The sequence below is a fragment of the Lonchura striata genome, chromosome 1A (assembly GCF_050655825.1).
Source record: "Lonchura striata isolate lonStrDom1 chromosome 1A, ASM5065582v1, whole genome shotgun sequence".
NCBI lineage: Eukaryota > Metazoa > Chordata > Aves > Passeriformes > Estrildidae > Lonchura > Lonchura striata.
The window spans coordinates 22,039,240-22,059,904 of NC_140741.1; the positions used below are offsets into that span (position 1 = coordinate 22,039,240).

General features: G+C 42.6%; 1 protein-coding gene across 9 annotated transcripts in view; it reads left to right on the top strand.

The window, feature by feature from the left end:
• Nucleotides 1–20,665, top strand: part of TBXAS1 (thromboxane A synthase 1) — a 242,173-nt gene that overhangs the window by 20,377 nt on the left and 201,131 nt on the right. Inside the window, exon 1 of one of the 9 annotated variants that reach the window (XM_085568341.1) lies at nucleotides 5,752–10,495. The exons of the other annotated variants lie outside the window; for them this stretch is intronic. The gene's annotated coding sequence lies outside the window, so the exon portion shown is untranslated. Of the gene's footprint in view, nucleotides 1–5,751; nucleotides 10,496–20,665 lie in introns of those variants that run through there. 9 annotated transcript variants of the gene reach the window in all.

Consider the following 20,665-nt stretch of genomic DNA (forward strand, 5'->3'; position numbering starts at 1 on the left):
TGCAGAGCGAGCTTGGAATTTTAATGGTGGGCACAAGTTGGTGGAAGGACTGCAGGAACCTCTGCCTTCTCAGGCCATGAATCTCATAAGGGCTGGTGTATTTACAATGTATGTATGTTCATCCTGCCAGGACTCAGTCTGAGATTTGAGAATTGGGATTTGGGTAGTTTATCCCTAACCTGCCTCCTCAGCTTTAGGAGACTCTAACCATTAACAAACATGGTAAGAAGGCCTTTATTTCCATGGCAGCTTGGTGACTTAGTTCCTCTTTCAGGCTTTAACTGTGTCAATGGTGGACATTTCCTATTTAATTTTTGACATTCTAAGGGTTATGTGCAGTAAAGCCTTTTTCTCCCTCATTCTCCCCCTTTTTATTTACGTTCCTGAGTGAGAGCATAGCCAAGCAGTGAGCTCAGTGCCATGGAAGCATTTTATATTTTGAGCAGAGATAAAAATCTCATTCCTTCTATAAACAAAACAAATCAACAGATGATGCCCAGGAGAACCATTTCTCTATAGCCATTTTCCTCCAGCTGCTTTCTATTCCATGCAGCTTGCAATGCACCATATGAAATACGTGCCTGTGTGTGCAAAGAACAAGTTTCCTCCACACAGTGGCAGCTTCATCATAAAAAAATAAACAAAAACCACCAAAAACCCCCACTTTTTTTTTTTTTATTTTACAGTGCTGTAATAATAAGGTTACTAATAAAGCTGAGATGCTTGGTTGTTTAATAGTGTGTAATTTAGCAATGCTAGAGGATATACTGGAGGAACTCTGCAGTCACAGCCACTGCATCTTCCCTCTGAATGGGTTTGGACTGTTGTCCATGGGAGGATGAGGGACAGAAATAATCTGAGGGAGGCTGAGAGCCTCATAAACATGGCAGAGATGAGAATACAACAAAAAAAGCTCATTTTAGAGTTTGCTGCCCTGTGTGTGCTTGCATGTGTCCCTGTGTCAGTGAGGAGATCCTCTCCAGTGCTGCAGCAGCTTTGTGGCTGGGCACAAGCTTGTTGCAGGCATGAGATTGGTGGAAGGCAATAGGAATTGGCCTCTTCAGCCCGTTGTAAGCCCTTGGCTGATGGCACCTCTTGCTTCCCTTTAGTTTGGCCTTGGCGAACACCTCAAAGGCTGAGGTGGATGGCCAAAAGTTGCAGAGGGGGTGGGGTTGAGATCTTGCAAAGGAAAGAGCAGAGGGTTGTCTGGATGAAGAGCTGGTAGGTAAAGTGTATGGCAAGATCTCAAGAAGCTTGGGAATAGTCGGAGGTCAGCCCTTGGCAGAGGTGCAGCAGCAGGTATATCTTACCTTAGCAGAATCTTTCTGCTCAACTCCCTCTCCTGAGATGTGCTTCTGTACAGGAGGAGGGTGGTCAAGCCAGATGTTCCTAAGCTGGAGCCTGGGAGAGTAGTATCTATCTATGCAGGGGCAGAGAAAGGTGATAAAAGTTTGAACATTGCTAGGTTAGTGGGCTGTCCTTTTGCCATAAAGAGTAGCCTCTGAGATGTGAAGGAACTTGGAACTAGTGTTGGAACAGGAGGGCAGTAAAATTTGGCAACATTACTTTTGGTCATCTTGATAAAGCACAGCCTAGAACTGAAGGAGAATATTGTGGTTTCACATCCAAAAATCTCCTGAGAGCTTTCATGTAAACACCTTGCAAGTATCCATATATGTATACATTGACATTTACATATAAACACACAGCAGGTGATTCGGGACAAACAACTTCTAAATAAGCAGCCAAACGTAAGTGATCTGATTGTTGGAGAGATCATGTTCAGTGCTCAAAGCAACCCCCTTATCCCATCTCTAGCCAAATGACTCCTGGCAGCTAAGGAAATAACCTTGGGTAAAACCCATAGAATTTTTATAACAGAGACGTCAGCTATTGACCCTGAGTGTATTTTATGACAGTGCCTGGGTTTTGCCTTGTATATCTTCATTCTGGTGTTGATCTGTTGTTCTGTGTTTTTGAAAAACTGCAGTCTCTCCCCAGCCCTCCAGGATCTGTCAGTGCAGCACCAGGCTGTGGGTTCACACTCATCAGCACCAGATCATTCTCTCAGGCAGAGCTCATCGGGACAGGGCTGGGCACATGTGACAATTTTGATTTATCTAACTGGGGTGCAAGATAGGTAATTGATACAATTTCTGCTTTGCTACAGGGAAAACAAAGGCTGTACCTACCTTGAAGTTCACTTTTCCATATTAATAAATTTCAGTTAAAAGAACCTTTTTCTACCAAATCAATTCTTTGTGTGGTATGGCTGAGATGGTTTTAAATCAGAGGCTTCTTGCTCTAAATCTGAGTTTACTGAATCATCAAAACAGGGTCTCAAACTTGTGTGAGAACCAAGTTCTATTTACTTTGCTAAATTGTCCTGGTAAAGTTAGGGAACAGCAAAAAAATTTCAATAGAAATTTCCTGACTGACAAGTGCACATGAATAATTTTTTTTTAAAAACCCTTGTATCTGTGAAAGTGTTTCCCAAGTTTATTTGCTTACGTCTGAGCATTTAGGCTCGCAGTATCTATGGAGCTTGAACTCAAGCTTTAAGGAAATGAAAGCTGTGTTGTAACATAGCTGACTTTTTTTTCCCCCTGCACAGAAGTGAAATATTTTAGGTGCGTAGTTCTTTTGAAAATCTGGACTTAAAGGGGGTGGTTCGCAACGGGAAATCTTGTTGCAATTTTTGGTAGCTGTGTCTGATTCTTTTTCTGGGTGGCACTCTTCAGGGTCAAGTTACAGAGCTGACTATAAGATGTAAAACCATTTTGGTAAAGTTTACATGGACAGCCTCTCATTAATTGTCCAAGGAATTCTGAACTCTTAAATAACAGCTCTAAGCTGATTTACTAGTGCAAGCCCTTTAAATTCATAGGCTGAATGTGGCTTGCATTGCTTAGAATAGTGATAAAACAGTATTGTGGGGTTTTTTCTTTCCTACCTGAGAACATTATTCTCCCACCTTTCAACTTTCACACGGACATTTTTCTGACTGAAAAATGTTGTTAAACATAATATTGATATAGTAAAAGAGCAACCCACACAAAAACCCAAGCTGCACCATAAATCCTTCTCTGAAGTTGCTCACACTGGTTATGTAAATAAAAGAAAATTAATGCTGTTTGCAGAATGTGATGATATAGGGGAAATTTCTCTTTTGTGATAGAAATTGTGTGCGTCCATGTGTGCCCCTGTACCTGTCCCCCCACCCGGCTCTTTGTTGTTTTGGTTAGCTCTGTAGATGATATAGACACCAGAGAACCACCCCCTCCTCCCTGAGGCAGAAAATGTCCTTTCTCAAGGTTTCACAGAGGATCATTACAGTGACTGTTTTGTCTTTTCCTTGCTTGGGAAAGACCTTTTGACTGAAAAATATATTGCTCAGTTCAGGAGGAATTACTGTATGTAACCAAACACTAATGACTTCCTTTGACTGTGGTGGGTTTTGGTTCCAATTCTAAATAATGAATTGTATCTCCACAAACTAAGGGATGCTTCAACCCCTGTGACTGTTGATCCCCAAGGAGGCAGCTGATCCATCTATGGGGGTTTTAATTTTAAATTGCATTGCATTTGTAAATAGCTGGTAGCCAAAATCATTATCATTGTGTTAATTTAAAGATCAGTCAGCATTTTCAAGGGCTAGGCAGTTTCAAGAGCTTTCTCTGAGCAAGTTGGAGGCTTTGTCTTGTAGGCTGTGAGCAAATTGTTATAAAACACAAGAGAGCTGGTAGGAGTTTGTGGAATCATAATTAATTGACAATTGTTTTTCAAAAATGACATTTTTCAATTTAAAATAAGCTGTTAAAACAATTTAGAAGAGTGTTGTGATAGTCCCCTGGCACATGCGGGGAGCTTTGGGTTAAACATATAAATAATGCTGAAAAGACTATATTTAGTTCCAGACCGATCCAAGGGCAACTGAAAAATTGAAGGTCAAATAACAAAACGAAGAAAAGAAAATTATAGCCCTCCTTGTTCTGTTCTGCAGCATGCTGCTTGGCAGCCGTGAAGGTTCAATACAGGGGAATTTGTCACATACAACTATTTATGATTTGTACTTTAGGCAAAGCAAGTAAGCATGAAGTGTATGTACCTATTGACAGCAGCACATCACTGAGTCCTGTCACACTGAATCTGGAGAGCAGCTCTGGATTACTGCAGAATTTTGGGGGGCTGGATATCAAAAGATCTATGATAACCCAATTAAACTTCAATCCATCACAGCTTCCCCCATGCTCTTGACCCTTAAGCTCCAGCAGTTTCTGCTTGGAACTGAGCCGAAGTGCAACCAGGTGCTAAACGGTGGGCCAAGACCACAGCTTGTTTTACTATTTTTATTTGTACAAGCTTTTAAAACTACTGAACAGGAAGAACCCCAGTTCACAACTAGCTTGGGAGAACTTTCAGTCTGTGCTTGAGCAGGAGTTTTTTGAAACAGCCCAAGTGTAGAGCTCAGTGCTTCCAACTGCAGAGACAAGGCCATGGCTTCAACCCATCTAAGTTAACCCTTTGGGGGTTGTAATGGCTCTTTTCCTTCCTTGTGGAGACACCTCCTGCATTGCTGATCTGGTCAGGATCTGAGGTAGGTGCCAACTGTGTTACCTTCATGTAAGAGTAGTATCTCACTTGAGTGGCTGCAGGTAGCACAGGCGCTGCTGAAGCCACAGCACCACAGCTCAGCAGGTTGTGCCTATTTATTCAGCTGGGGATCTGCAGAAGTTTGGTGGAACTCTGAATGCTCAACCTGCTGATACATTGATGGAGATTGTCAGTGATGTGATTTCTACAGTCATGTTTATGCGATGTTTCACTTGACCTAATCTTGCCAAGCCTGCTCATGCCTGCCTGTCCCCTTGCACAGCTCCCAGCTTGCCCAGAGCACTTTCCTACTGGCCAACCAGGCCACAGTCCTGGGGCCAGATCCCTTCCCTGGAGTATCTTCTGGCCACTTTGCTTGAGACTTATTCTGACTGTTCTGTTTTTATTAGGAGGTTTTGGTAGTACATGGTGTAATTAATTATTTTCACAGGCTTTATTTCATTCAAACTAGTCTCCCACTAGCCTTTCTCTCCTTGAACTGCTTATGAAACCTTATTCTGTTGAAACTACAGGGTATTAACTCACTGAGTAGTGCAGTTTTCAAATTGACTAATATACTTTAAATTAAATGTGTGCATTGCACAGACAATGTCTATTCAGACAAAGCTTTGGCTACCACTAGTGTGAAAATCAAAAACATTTTTAGCAGTTTTAAAAAATTAGTGGGAATACATGTGGTCCAAATTGGCTAGCAGCTTGTCCCAGGGTGAGTGCACTCAACTCCAAAACTGCAACATTCAGAGAAACAGACTTCTTTTGCTTAGATGGAAACCACGTCTTGCATAATTTGTGTTTTTGCAATTTCACTTTAAATCTAGGCTTTGCCTGTCAGAGATAATGGGAAACAATTATTTCTTTCAATTACTAGCTGGCTGTTGTTTACATTTCCTATGAGCATCTCTCTGTCTCTCTCTCTCTTTCTCTTTTTTTCCCCCTCCCTTTTCCCTATCTCTCTGCCTCTCCTCCCTGCCTCCCTCCCTCCCTGCCTCCCTCCCTCTGTCTCTCCCCCTCCCTCTCTCTCCCCCCTTTAAAAATATTTTTATGCATGCTGTATCTAAAAAAAAAAAAAATCAAAGTAGAGGCCCAGTAATTAGGGTCATTCCTTTAGCAATGACTTAATATCTTTGCAGAAGCTGAAGTCTCAGATGATACATCATTTTTTGGTCTCATTGTTTCTTCAGCTCCTGAATTTATTATATGCTGAATCTTGACTGTGTTTCAGAATAAGGTGGAAACAGTTATGGTTTAGAGGATTGGTCAAAGTCTTATCCTGGTGAAGGACCACAGAAACTGAAATTGAAATTTGGCCTAAGAAAGTTGTGTAAAACACTGATTCTTGTAAATGTGTCTCTTAATAAACGTGTTTCTAACAAGTATGCTCCCATTCTTTTTTTTCTTTCAATATTACAAGGAGCAGTGGCATGAACAGTGTATCTTTTCAGTAGCTCATTTGTTGTGCTCTTCACTTACAGCTTCATTTCCTTTACCTCCAACATTTACACATTATTTACAGACTCATTCTGAGTTAATAAACTTGGATATGCAAGCATATGATTTTTTTTAACCATCAAGATATTAATGATTTGTGTGAGGAATCCCTGGGTAAAACAGCGAGTTCAGCAGTGGCACAGGTGAATATGGGTGCAGCTCTAGTTTTGCTTTAGTATATAAAGTTTGGCACTTGTATATGCATGTATAAGAAGGGAGAGATAAATTACTGAAACCATCATTTCCCTCACTGTTGACTACCAAAAAAGAAATTAAAAGGGAACTCCCAGACCTCACTGTTCATGGAATGTCACCACAGCATATTTTGGAGTTGTTTTTGAAGGGTCATTAAGCTCACTATCTAAAAGCAAGCAAGCAACCAGCATTCTTCTAGCTGTCAAATACAAGTTAAATGGATTATTTTAAATTAGTTTTTGTCTCTGAAGAGCATTCTCTTGTTTATGCTTAGTCTGTAAGGGTGTTTAAATGCCCCAGTTAAGGTCAGAGACAGCCACATCAGGAGAAATAATCTTTACACAATGTGGTATCTTGCTACGCATACCTTTGTGATGAGAGGAATATACCTTTCCCAACATGGTCGAGTAAGAAATACCTTAGCAGCATAGAAGGCTTGATTATGATCTTTATTACCTTGCTGTAAAGCAAGATCAGCACCTCTGAACTCCTGGAGTTGCTCTAAATTGAAGTGTGAACTCTGAAATACAGAGCAGAATAAATTAACTTTATACACTTTAACTTGGAGAAGTCAGTGTGGCAGTCCCAGCAGGATTAACTGCATTCAATCAGTTTCAGGGCTTGTATATCCCAGCATTGTAGGTAGGCTTGGGAAGCTTAGTTAGCAGTAGAAATGTCACTGCTCTTCCACAGAATGCTCTGGTAACAGCCAAACCTCCTAAATAATCATCATCCCTACTGTTCAGTGTGTGAATGCTGGGAACAGAAGTGTTGGGGGAATCTTTCGCAGTTCTGGCAGGAAATGTGTCTCTTGGAGAACAGGAGACTTTCCACTGGCGCAAGTCCTTGCTTTTCAAGACCTGTCTCTTTGCTGAGACAGCCATCTGGCCATCTCAGAGGGATGGCAGTTTGTGCTGCAGTGCTGCTGGGGGTGGGTGTTATATTTCCAGGTGGCAAGGAAAGCCTCTCATGCTTGCATGCCATTGCCGTCGGCAGAATGCGCAACTGCAGGGTTTTGAATGCTTAGATTCATTATTCAAACTCCAAAATATTGTGCAACCTTTTAGAAGAAATTTGTTTGTTTTTTGTTTTGTTTTTGGTTTTGGTTTTGGTTTTTTTGGCAAGGAGTGAAGGTAAGCCTAACCTTGCTGACTCCCACTTTTGCTATTCAAGCCATAAGCGTGTTTTTACTTGCTCACAGGTTTCAAGAGTTTGAGATTGCTTTTGGTTCTACCAAGCAAAAACAAGCCTAGAAATAAACTCTGGTTGGGCCTCTTTATCTGTGTCCAAGCTTCACTTCCTTATGCAATCATGCAATTTTAATATTGATGCTTTCAGAAAAATCCAAATAATGAGGGATTCATGATAAAGCTGTGATATTTTGTTGCCAGGTTTATTCTTGTGCAGCAGAACTAATAAAACTTTAAGGAAGAAGCTTTAGCCAAGTTTTTAAAAGTAGGTTATTTTTTATTGTGTAAAACAAAATTAAAAACAAAGAAAGAAACCCAAAGCTTGGAGATTGAAATTCAAGTTAATTTAATTTGTGTGGCCAGTGTTGGCTTTTTGGAGAACTGGAACCAGGCAAACGTGTCGGGTGCATAGAAAACAAAGTAGTATCAGTATGTTGGCTATGAACTGATCTTGGCTTCCTCTTCCTTTCTTGCCTGATATTACAATGAAAGTTGGCAAAAGGCAATACAATTGCACATGATTAGATGCTGACAGCCAAGGAGCCTGACTTTCTGTTTACAGAGGGGAAAATGAGAAAAAAAACCTGGGGAGTAAAGCTTCCTATATGTCTTTACACTGTCCTGGAAAACATGAGGTAAAAAATTGTAAGAGAGCCTGTAATGCAAATCTGATTGAAGAAAAAAAAAAAAATCTCCAAAATGTTCTAATGAAAAGAATATTCTGATTCAAATTGCAAAGGAAAATCCTTATTCCCTCTGTGTGTGTGCTGTATTCCAGAGCAATTGAAAAATGTATGCTGACAGGAAAGGGGGGACAAGTATTCCCCTTTCCTGAACTTTTGATATAATTATGTAGCCAACTCTGAGAGAATCTCTGCATACTATAAAACTTCAGTAATTTCTGAAATATTGATCTGGGAAGGTCACTAAATTCCAGAGCTGGTGAGATCAGGGTAATGAGATCAGGTGACAGGCCCAATGGTACCCACTGATTTAGTTGTTTAGACACTGTAACCAAACCATGACCTTCTTGATCCACAGGCTCTTTGATCTAACTGTGTGAAAACACAGCTGCTTTTACTGGGTATTGCATGTTAGTGTGCATGTAGGCATTACGGGAACTTCTCGTGACACTTCTGTTAATTATTCTGGTGTCAGTTTATAAAAATGAGTATTTCCCACTGGTGGGACACTGGAATGGGAAGGGGTCACAGCACTGAGCCTGACAGAGTTCACGAAGCATTTGGACAATACTCTCAGGCACATGGTGTGACTTTTGGGGATGGTCCTGTGCAGGGCCAGGAGCTGGACTCCATGATCCTTGTAGGTCCCTTCCAACTTCAGCATATTCTTTCTGGGGATCAAAGTCTCTTCTAATAGTGACTTCAGGTTGCTGTGACTCGTGGTGTGCAATGGCAGAGAACTCTCTGGCTCCCAGGCTCTACATGCAGAGACTGATGGATGCCCCATGCCAATGTTCAATGCCAATTCCTCAATCCAGCTTTCCTCTGCATCTTTCTGTGCAATGCAGCCCATGGTACAAACTGAGCTTCCAGTGTAGGACCCCGTCTGCCCTGGGTTCCACTTCTGTATAAAACTGCCTGTGCTCTGGGTCAGTTCGGGGATGAGCCTGCGCTTTGCTATTTCTTTCTCAAATTTTATATTTCTCTCAATTTTGGGTAGCTGTTTGGTTTTCAACATCTCTGTAACACAGTGGTTCTCTCTGGAGATACTCTGCCATCAGCTCTCCACTGCCTGTGCCAGAGTCCACATGGCATTTCCTTCCCTAGCAGAAAAATAGATATGGAGCTGAAATTAAGCCTTCTAAAGCTGTACCATGGTCCCATGGAAATATATGCCCAGATCCATATGAGATCATACACTGGAGCCCAGCTGCTTCCTGCCCCAAGTTTAAATTCCGTGAGCACAACAGTAAAGCTCCATGATGTATGGATGTGACCTGGAATCACTTAGAGCAGAGGAGTGGGATGGAGAATTTATGTCTAGCCCAGGGCAGAGCACGTGGGATCCTGGCTATTGTGTACTGTTGCCTTTTCACTTGCACACATGCTTATCAAAATGTTTTTGCAGGCTTGCTCCAACTTTCCTGTGCAGCTTTTAACTCTTCATTTGGGGATCTTTGTGAACTCAGCAGTAGCAGGCAGTGCTCAGAGAGGGTGAGTAGTGAGAGCTCAGTTGGAGCCAGGCAAAAAACCCAGACTGCTGCAGAGCTTGGCAGGAGCTGGGAGCCCACAACACTATCTCTGCAGGCATGCTGGCTTGTCTCCTTTCCCCACAGGCAGAAGAGTAGAAGCATTTAAAAATAAAGAGGAAGACAGTGTGGAGTGTCAGTGTTGTGTCCCTCTGAACATGATCTGAGAGTATATTCTTGGGAGGTTTAAAGCTGATTAGACATGTGAACTGGCATTAGAAATATAAAGTACATCCAGAGAGGCATCACAACTCCCTATAAAGTCAAGCAAAAATAATTCCATGATGCTTTCTCTCCCCATAAACAAACACTTCCATGGAGACTGTCTTTGGGGTAAGCAAACCTGGCCCCACAGTACTGAGTACTAAACTAAAGATGAAAAGATGGTTGCTGGCCCAATAATCTTGAATACATTGAAGTGAAGGTTAGTTCATACTCTCTTTCATGTATACAATAAGCAACAAGTTACAGGTCTTTAAAGTATGTTTTGTGTTTAGAAGAGAAATGGTTGCTTTTTGAGGAAGACATACAATACCTCAAGCTTTCATCCAAACTGAAGTAAAGAATTCAAGCACCTCCTTTTTATGATTTTTCTGTTTGCTTTTAAAAAACACTCTCACCCACTTTGTACGTAGCATTTGCACAGTGCAGGCATAAAAAGTGATCAGGAGAACAGTCTCTGCAGGCACTGTCAGGTTTTTACAGTGTGCACAAAGCTCTGGAAGAAGCACTTTTGGGAACCTTTTCCTCTGGCCACAAAATGGTCCTTAGCTGCAGAAAAATAAATTACTTTAAGGTGGGAGCTTTTTATTTTATTCATGAATGTGTAGATACTTTATGGTAAAATTAGATAATTGAAATGCTCTGGGTTTTTTTTTTTTTTTTTTTTTTTTTTTTTCTCCTTGTGTTTGTTTCTTGCTGTGGTTAACTATTGAGCACCAAACCAAATTGCTGAACATTTGCAAAACATAGTACAACACCAAAGCAAAACTGTCAAACATAGTCCAAATTCATAGCAAGGCAACAAGTAAAATTTTTTACTTTATTGTGAATATCTGAAGAATCAGCTGAGCATTTGTAAAGTACCTGTCTGAGCTCTTATCAGGCTGACTTCTAATGTGGTTTTATATCAGAATTTGTATTATGAAAGAGTGTGGAAGGAATTATTTCTTCTGCTTAGCACTATCTATATGAAATACTCACCTAGAACAGCAGACCTAGTTGAACATTTCAAAGAAAAACAGCTTTCAAAGCATGCACTTTCTCTCTTCTAGGTTAAAAGAATTATGTAGAGGTTTAAGCAGTTAGCTGTATTCTGCCCTTTCATATAATGCAATAGGGAATGATAATTTACTTTTGTGTTTAATATTATGCAGCTGTGGGCTGGCTGTAAAGTCTGGAAACGTGCTTACACCCGTACGAGGGGCGTGCTCCACTTCCACTGTCTGTTAGAGAGAGATGGAAGAAGTATTGCTAGAAAACTCCACAGAGTGCTATAAAACTGTGTCAGGAGTGTGTTGCTGCAGGGATCAAATAACTAAACCTGCAAAAAGCTGCTGTCTGTTTTTCTGGTGGGATGCATGTAGATAATAGTGTACTTTTCAAAGGAAATTTTTTAAAGGCTAAATTTGACTGGGGCTGGAAAGTCACCTTGAAAAGTAATGACCACTTTGCACTCACTTGCTTTATTACTTGTATGCAAATTGGATGCACACACATACAGCAGGAAAGATATGGCCAGAGCATTTTCTTTCACATGTGACTCTTGAGGTGTTAAATCAGCCAGCTCTGTTAAATGGCTGCAGGGCAGGAAATTGGAGCTGGGTCCTGGAGCAGTGCAGGGTGAGGCTGGGCTGCCTAGGGTACTTCTCACTGGACCTAGAAGGAGCTTTTGTAGAACCCTCTGTCTGTAACACATGGTATCATGACACAGTATGAGTCAAGGAAATGGATTTCAAAGATGGTGTAGGCAAGGGAAAATTGGGAGAATCAAGGAAGGAAGGAAGTCAGTCAATACTGAGGTGCCTGAGCAAGTCACTGAGAAAATGGTGTTTCTGTAGAGAGTGTTGGGTAACTGTGGGGAATGCTGGTAGTATTTTCTGCTCTACTAAAGATGGAAACACTTTGTTAAATTTAAACTCCTCTAACTTTCATCTATCTGGTTCTTATAGCAACCCTGTGAAGTGCATATGTGATATTGAAATGGATTTGATGGCTTGTGATGGAGTCTGTGAGATTAGAGTTCACTTTCCCACAATGATCCTCTCTCTCTGGGCTGCATTTTTGCAGCCAGTACAGCTGGACTTGGCTATGGGTGTGCTTCTGCTGAAACCCTCCCTGGACTTCAAAATGCCACAGTCTTGTTGGCATAACACTGCCAGCCTTGGGCATGTGTCAGCCCAGCAGGCTGTTGGTATACCTCTCTTTTCTTGGGATCCTGGTGTTAGTCAAAAAGTGAACACAGTGGGAGCCAGGCAGGAGAGAGAGTGAACTCAGGAGGGAGAGGGTGATGCCATGAGAGGTCACATTTCTGCAGGCTTTTCTGTACACTTTGTTCCTCCCCAGTTTACAAGCTGTGCTGGAGAAAAGGGTCGATGTGCAGAGATGTCAGACTGTGCCAGAGCAGAGCTGTGTTCTTACACAGCTTGATATAATGCTGTATCTGGGAAGAAAGTCTGAATTATTCACTCACTTGCATAACTGCATGTAAGAGTGTTTATAATCAAGGACTTGTGCTCTGTCCATATTTATGAATGACCAGGGCTGAGTCTGGGCATAATTCCAGCAGTGATACTGTGTGTGAGTTGCACAACTGTTGTGAGTACATGACATTGCTGCTCCATGAAGGGAGATCTGGCAGAGTTTGTGCTTCTGCTTTGAGCAGCTCGTGTGCAGAGGGGATTGCTACTGTACAAGCACGGAACCTGGCACACTTAGAAGTCCTTTCACTGATTTAGCCACTGTCTTTGGCCAAAGTAGAGATCCTTCTCCCCCAGACAGTTTAACTAGTTATGAGCCACCCCTTGAATTTACCAGGATTCTGTCTCCAGCAAAAGTCATAATTCCCCCACTCCAGTTGTTAACACATTTGGGTACTAATTGTTCACTCTTTTTGACTTTTATTAATGGAATATGGACATAGTGTCTTTACTGCAGTTGATGAATTGTTGGGAAAAGTGTTGCAATTAGTTCCACAGCTGCTTTGGTCATTGATGTGAAACACTTGTACTTCTCTAGAGGCCGCTTTAAATGGGAATCTGATCCAGACCATCATTACCAACCCCTTTTGCTTTCACCTTCAGGTGAAGGAGTGGAAGTCTTGATATTACCTTGGGGAGAAAATTAGCAAAACTGCCATGTTTGTTTCACTCTCACTTCAAGATTCTGCTCTGTACTGTGCTCTTCCCACACCCCAACTGGACTCCCCTCACAGGGGATTGTTCACCCCCTATTACCACTTTGCAAGGATCTAGTCACAGGCAGTCTGCTTGTTCTATTTCCCACCTCTTCAAGGTCTCCTGTGTCAGGTGCTGGGTCAGAGCCCCTGCTGACAGGACTAGCTCAGAGTGGGTCTCCAGTCCCTCCTGCAAGTAATGAGGATCCTGTCAGCCCCCTGTGTGTCTGATTGTGTGAGGTACAAAGCATTGAGACCTTCCTGCTCTGTAGATCCCATGGTCTGGAGCAGAGGACTGCTGCTGCTGTTGTATTTGCTATCAGCCAATAGCTGCTGGCCTTGTCCAATTCTGGATAAGGCTCTGCCTGCTGTACTGACATCCATCCAACTTGGGTAAATGGTGGATTAAGCAAGAGAGGCAGTGAGAAAATGTCATGCTGATTTCCCAGGAACAGCGTGTGATGTATAACTTCCTTGCCTCATCCTAAATGAATTAACATTGCTGTAGAAAATGGAAAAAACCCAAGCCTCTCTATTCTTTCTCCTTGCACATAATAGGAGAGGGAATTTGCCTTCCTGACCACATGCTGGCAGGTCAGTAGATCCCTTCTGAAATTACACAGAATTAAGGATGTAAAATAATGTTCTTGTGGTTGTATCACATGCTCTAATTTCACTTCCCTGCCCAAAGTAATCTTTTTTCTTAGGAAACACAATTCCAAGTTTGTGAGCAGTTATTCTATTTTTTTCTAGCAACTATGTGTAACTTTGGACAACATAAGTGTTTGTTTTGAGGAGGAAGCATGGTACCCAGTTGTAACATGTCATGGGTCACTTAGTCATAAAAATATTCTGTTGTTTCTCTTCTGGAGATACGACAGTGTTCCCTCTGTTGCTTCTAGACATGTGCATATACAAAACACATAGCAGTAGAGCTCTGAAGGAACTCACCTTCCAAACTAGTTGTTTATTCAACTCCTTTTCAAGTGTATTTTTGTCCAAAGCCAGGATACAGCATGTTGTTCATGACCGCTGCTTGAGGAGCTAAATTCCTCATTGTTCTCCAATGGCTGGACCAGGGCATCATGGTATTGTCTGAATCTCGCAGCAAGAACACAGTCCAACCCTAAATGGTTAACTTCCTTTGGATAGTCTGTCACAAATTACCAGGAATGGCACTTCTCTTTGAAGACTAACTCTCTTTGGGAGGAAGATGGTGGCTGCTGTTTTTAGAAAGCAAAAAAAAATGCAATTACCTTTACTGATGGAAGAGAGCAGCTCTAATAGGATTTTTTTATCAGACAATTTTTTTTAGACTATTTGGGTATTTCAGTGATTATTACTACACTGCTCTTTTTCCTTAGGGGATGCTAGACTGTTCCAAAAGCATTTGTTAGTTTACTTAGGCATTAAAGGAGTCCTTAAGAATTTCGATTATCCTAAAGTACTTCAAAGTGTCCCTAGAGGCTCAAGCTGATTTGAACTTAACCTTTTCTGCCCAGTCTTGTCATATGTGTGAGCCCAAAGATTTTAAGCAAGAGGTCTGTGATTCTCAGTCTTTTAAAATACTTTGACCCATGTTATAAGAGGAAAAATTAAACAAACCAGATTAATTCTGATCTACTCAGGAAGAAAGAGAGGAAATGGTTCCAGTGGGCCTTTTGTCGCCCTCTCCTTAACCTGCTAGCTCTCCTGACCCAACTAGAACAAGCAGGAAAAAACCAACAAACCTCAACTTTTAATACTCATTGCCTTGCTTCTAATAGTTTTTCTTTAAAATGTCTTTGGTCCTCCGGGCACCTTGAGATCTTAATGGTTTCTTTATATAAAATTTGAATAATGAAGCATGTGAGACACTTGCGATTGGAAAAATATGAACTTTAATAAAGCTGGTCACGCTGCTTGTGAGCTTTGTATATCACACAAAAATGTGTGGCGAGATCCTCCGCTGGGACTGTTCAAAATAACTGCAGTGACTCCAGCAGTGCTCTGCTGATTTACGTGAGGTGAGAATCTGGCTCACATCCTGTATTATCTTGCAACATGCCTGTGCAGCCGTAACACAATCTTATTCAGCTCTTTGGGTTCGGGGGCAAAAGAAGTGCCCATGGTTATTTTTGGGAAAACACATCATCAGAGGGGCTCATGTGATTCTCTCTCTTATAGATGTATTTTTTATTGCTGTTGACCTATTGTTGTGGTTTAACCACAGCTGGTACCTAAGCCCCAGGCAGCCATTTGCTCTTTCCCTCACTGGTGGGATGGGGAGAGAATCAGGAGAGTAAAAGTGGGAAAACTCGTGGGCTGAGAGAAAGACAATTTAATAGGAAAGCAAAAGCCATGCACACAAGCAAAGCAGAACAGAGCGTTAATTCACCCTTTCCCATGGGCCCGCAGGTGTTCACCATCCCCAGGACAGCAGGGCCCCAGCACACAGCAGTGCCTTGGGAAGACAAACACCATCACTGCCAACACTCTCCCCTTCCTCCTCCTTCCCCAGCTCTGTACACGGAGCATGGCACCCTGTGCCATGGAATGTTCTTGGGTCAGCTGGGCTCAGCTGTCCTGGCTGTGCCCCCTCCCAGCTTCTTGTGCACCTCCAGCCTCCGTGATGCTGGGCTGGTGTGAGGGGCAGAAAAGGCCTTGACTCTGTGCAAGCACTGCTCAGCAATAACCAAAACATCCCTGAGTTATCAACACGGTTTCCATCCCAAATCCACAACACAGCTCTGTGCCAGCTACTGTGAAGAAAGTAAACTCTATCCCAGTCAAAGCCAGCACACCCACATTAATTATTTTGGTGTTTAGAGACTTTGAAAAGACTATTTCAGTATTTTTCTTCCCTTAATGGAAGACAATGATTTGTCTTTTCCTCTTTCTATTGTTTCATGGTGTTGGTAGCTATACAGATAAGGCATTATTTTGCACATGATGCAACACAGCTCTTGCTTTTCTTGAAATGTATGCCTGACCACTCCTTTTTTCACTTTTTAGGTGTCTCTACACAGCCTGAATTCTTCTTCACTATTTAAAATAGAAATTGGACTGCTTGAGGGTTTTGTGGGTCACATACTTCTCATTTTCCCTGAAATCTGAGCCCTCAGACCTTACAATCATCTAGGCTACAGATAATTATGACAGTTCTTTTTCCCATTTTGACCCTTTGCTTCAGTCCCTGTGCTACAAAGGGAGCATGAGGGCTATTGGTATCCCTGGTATCAGGGTCTGCTACTGATCCAAAAAGCCCCTTGAACATATTCATCCTGATTCAGTGTCTCCTCTGATAGGATTAGGCAGAAAGAAATTTGGAGACTAATTTATTTTTATAAGCAGAAAGCGCTGCCCGTTTCCCTGTAAGGCACAAGCAGCTCTTAAAGAACGTTTGGGAGCATGAAACAACAAGGTACAACTGGGCGTTATCACCAGCATTCTTCTTTAAACTATTTTTATTTGCATGTACTTTATCTCCAGCATTTCTCCAGTCTGAGAAGATCAAGCTGACGCCACATGTACAGTGTAGCCCAGACAGCCAGATGACACAGTACTGTTTTGATTTGAAAGTCAGACTTCTGCTAAGCATCAAGGGGCAAAGCTTTATCTCTGCACGTAGTGCTGAGGGGTGTGGGGAAGAATTCGCTCCCTCTGTCAGTGGAGCTGATCTAGATTTTCCATTGCAGTCTTTAACTGCTAGTCTGCTTACTACAGGGGTCTCCCACAGTGTCCACCAGAAGTCTTCTTGGTGCTTCCCTGCTAGCTCCAACACAGGCTGCAGGGAACACCGTTCTGTGCTCAGGAGCGCAGAAGAGCGGCTAAGGGTTGTGAGCCCTTTCCTCGGAAGGCACTGAGGGAACTGGGAGGAGACAATCCAGGTTGTATAAATCCAAGGTTTCCTGGTAGCTCCCAGGAGCTCCTGGCCTCAGGGGTACAACGCTGGAAAGCCCCCAAGGAGACTGGAGCAGCCCCTTTTCTTAGGGGGTGGAAACAAGAGAGGGGTTTGGCTATCCACCAACAGGGTGATAGAGGGGAGTGGGACATGAAGTAATTGAAAAGCAGGACAACATATTGGGGAACTGGCCCTTGGCCAATCACTCAATACCCTTCGTGGAAGCTTCTAGAGAGAGGGGCTGGACAGTCGAGTGACAGACAAGGTGCCAGGGAGGAGATATGGGGATCGACAAGGAAATTTTTAGGGATTTGGGAGGAGTGGGGATGGGATCGACATTCAGGGAAGGGGAGACAACTTGAGATGAAATCATAAATAAGGGAAAACCAGGGACAAACCAAATAACACAATACAACAGGGGTCTTTTCTCCAAAGCAGTTCTGAGACCCTGCCATGAAATGGTAGATCCAGCAGCACTGTACAGGTTCCTCTCCCTCATCTGTTTCTCTTCTGAAATTCTGTTGCTGCGAAGCAAGTGCAGAAGCCTCTCCTTGCTGCTCACATAAAGGCAAATTAAAAGGCTTTGTGTTCTTTTTCTTGCACCTAACGAAGTGCAATCGTGACCTTGGTCCTGTGGGAATAAAGATTGCCAGTGCCCCAAGTTACTGGCTTGTTCCCAAGAAATATGTAAACCATAAAGGTGGTTCTTGAAATGAAGAGCTTTGAAATAAGACATTGTCAGTAGATTGTAATGCAGTTAGTCATCTAGACTGACACAGGTTCTGGGTTGCAGCTTGCTGTTAAGGGCAAAGTCTTGTCCCTTACAAAAATTCTTAAAATAAAATTTATTTTAAAAGCATGAGGTCATCTCATTCCATGGAAAATTTGGTTCATTTGTCTTCCCTGCTGCAAGGTGTGCATAAATCAGGCTGTGTTATGATAGAGGTGCTCACTGAAACAAATTCCTAATAAAAGAATAAACATGGAAGCAATCCATCTGTACCTTCCAGATTCCTCAGTGACACCTTCCTAGAAACACAGCCTGGTAGGGAACTGGTGGGGTTGATGGGGCATACCACTTGCTAGTAAGCACTGAGATATCTTTAAGTTAATTCTGTTTCCCAAAAAGTAAATCAGATTCCAAGAATACTTTTATTTTGCCAAGCTAATCCAGCCCCCACAGGTCTTTGCTTTCAAAAGCTGGGGAACTAAAGCAATGTGGTAAGCTTCTCCCATTAGCTCAGGTGTGTGTCATCTGGTCTGGTTGGTTGCAGTACAGTCCTGAATTTAGCTGTTGAAGCTGGCAACCCAGCATGTTTAAAAATACCTTTGTTAACCTCCTTCCCTGTTTCCTCTTTCTCCACTTCCAAGAAAATCCTGCTGTCAAAAAAACCCACCTTGTAGCATGTCCAAATACAAGCATGCCATTCTATCTAGGTTAAATTTTGCATAGGCTGTGCCTGGGTTTGTTTCTGGATTGCAGTCTGTCTCATCCAACCAGATTATATTTTAATAACTCTTGATAAATGGATGCTTATGACAAATGTCAAGAGCTTACAAGGTATTCCTTGTAAATCATGGAGACAGGAAGCATAGGAGAGGCTTGACCGGTTTTGTCCACATTTCCAAGTTATTGATCCTAAAAATTTAATTGAATACTGAAAAGTGTTTAGATTTGAGAGTGTGGTGATCAAGAAAGAAGAGAGAAGTGCTTGTCCTTTAGGGAAGAGGAGCTACTCTAAAGGAGCTTTAGCATAGAATTGTACTTCTTATACAGTGCCTTTTGCTTTAAGTCTTCTAAAGCTCAGTAGACAAATCAGGAATTCTTGCAAGAGTGGGGTTTTTCCCATCTAAGAGTGGGAGAGCTTGTGCGCAGAGAAATTATTTGCTACTGATGCACAGGTCCACATCAGAGCTAAGCATGGACCCAAAATTCAGGCTTTCTTGGCAGTGTGCTAGCCCTTAAGCACTATATTGGGCTTCTGTGAAGAAGTAGCATGAAACTATCTCTCCTCTCCAGTGTAGCTGCAGTGCTTCCTGCACATTCACAACAAAGTGAGTCCTCTGTAATAAATTCCAGGAGCCTTATTTCAGTTGTTCTGCAGAGAGTGATTACAGAATGAGGGGAAAGTTGTGGTAGCAATGAATGCCTTGTCACTGTCTGAAAGCTGCCTTGGCTTGTCTGTGCCTTTCCTGCCCTGCATCATAAGGAATCAGGCAAGTTCCTAGTGGGCTTGGTGCATATTTGGTCTCCATGTAAATGATGTAAACTGCAAGGGAGGATACACAGTACTCATCCAAGCTTAATGCCCATCCTAGGTTGTTTTTGAAAAGGCATTGCCAGCATTAAATGGCTGCTGTTAGAGAAAACATATTTTTCTGATGTTTCACTGCCTGCTCATCTGCTGCTGCTCTGTGTAGCTTGTTTCCCCACGAGGGCCCCTCGTGATTAACACAGGCATTTATCCTGGAAGTCTGGGGTAGGTATCCAGAAGAGGTGGTCTGGAGCCATGATGGGAAAAGGAGGAGGCTTCGTGCTTCTTTACCCATGTGAGTTGCCCAGAGGAGCCACCACAGACTCTCCAAGGTGTCATTTGTGCCACGTCTGTGTCCTCGCTGGCTCTCGCAGCTCTGGCACAGCAGTGCCCATCCCTCAGCACCAAGGTGTGACTTCCAGCTGGGCATGAATCCTGCCTCACCAGTCCTTTCCTTAGTAGGATCTGCTGGTGCACTTCCAACCATGCCTCACAGTACTGAGACACCTTTCACAAACAGCATCTGTATGGGATTGGGGGGTGTGGAGCGAGAGAGGGGGGAGGGTTGTGTAAACCATCTCTAAATAAAGATTTGCTCCTGCTGTCTGTGGTTAATATTGATTTAACATATTTTTGCTACAACTCAATTTAGTCTTTACTCTCATCCAGCTGTGGGAGCTCTGGTTTGCAATTGCCTGTGTGATTAATCCTTTTGTGCATTTCTTTCATTGTGTGCATAGTGTCAACTCTCACCTAGCACATCACATGCTGAAAGAATCCAGAAACCTGCCTTGTTTTCATTTGCTCTGTTGCACATACACATCAGTGTTTTGGGGCTTTTTCCCAACAAAATTATCCATGAAAATAATGCTGTAGTGTTAAACTTACCTCCCTCCTTCCTTCCCCTTCTCCCACACCCTTCCATCCTTCCTAAACCCGTTAAACGTATATATAATCATTTGGCTTTCCTGGCTCACTGCCCTATTTTTTACACGAACAGAAAGGCACAAGAGCACCTGTGAGCTTTATAAAGGTCTCATTCATCTGATGGGCTTGTGCAGCACTCAGCATGGGGAGGAGGAATACATGCAAACAGAGCAGGAGGAAATACTGAAGGTGTGCTTATGGGAGAACCTACGAAGAGCACGGGAGGTAGGCTGAGGGTTTTTTTAAGCTGAGGCCTCCTTTGTGTACTTTCTACTGACTGATGAAGCCTCAGTCCAGGCACCAGCCTCAACTCTGCCACATAATGCACATTTGTGTCTGTAAAGCATTGCCCCCTCTTGTCCTGTCAGCTCTGACTTCTGTCCTGTGCCTGCTGGGCAGGCACTGTCCTCTTGCTGCTTGAGGGAGGTGGCACTGGGACATGATGTTTGACTTCATGTGCACAGTCACACTAGTTATCAGCAGTCCAACAGGACTTGATGTGTTTCA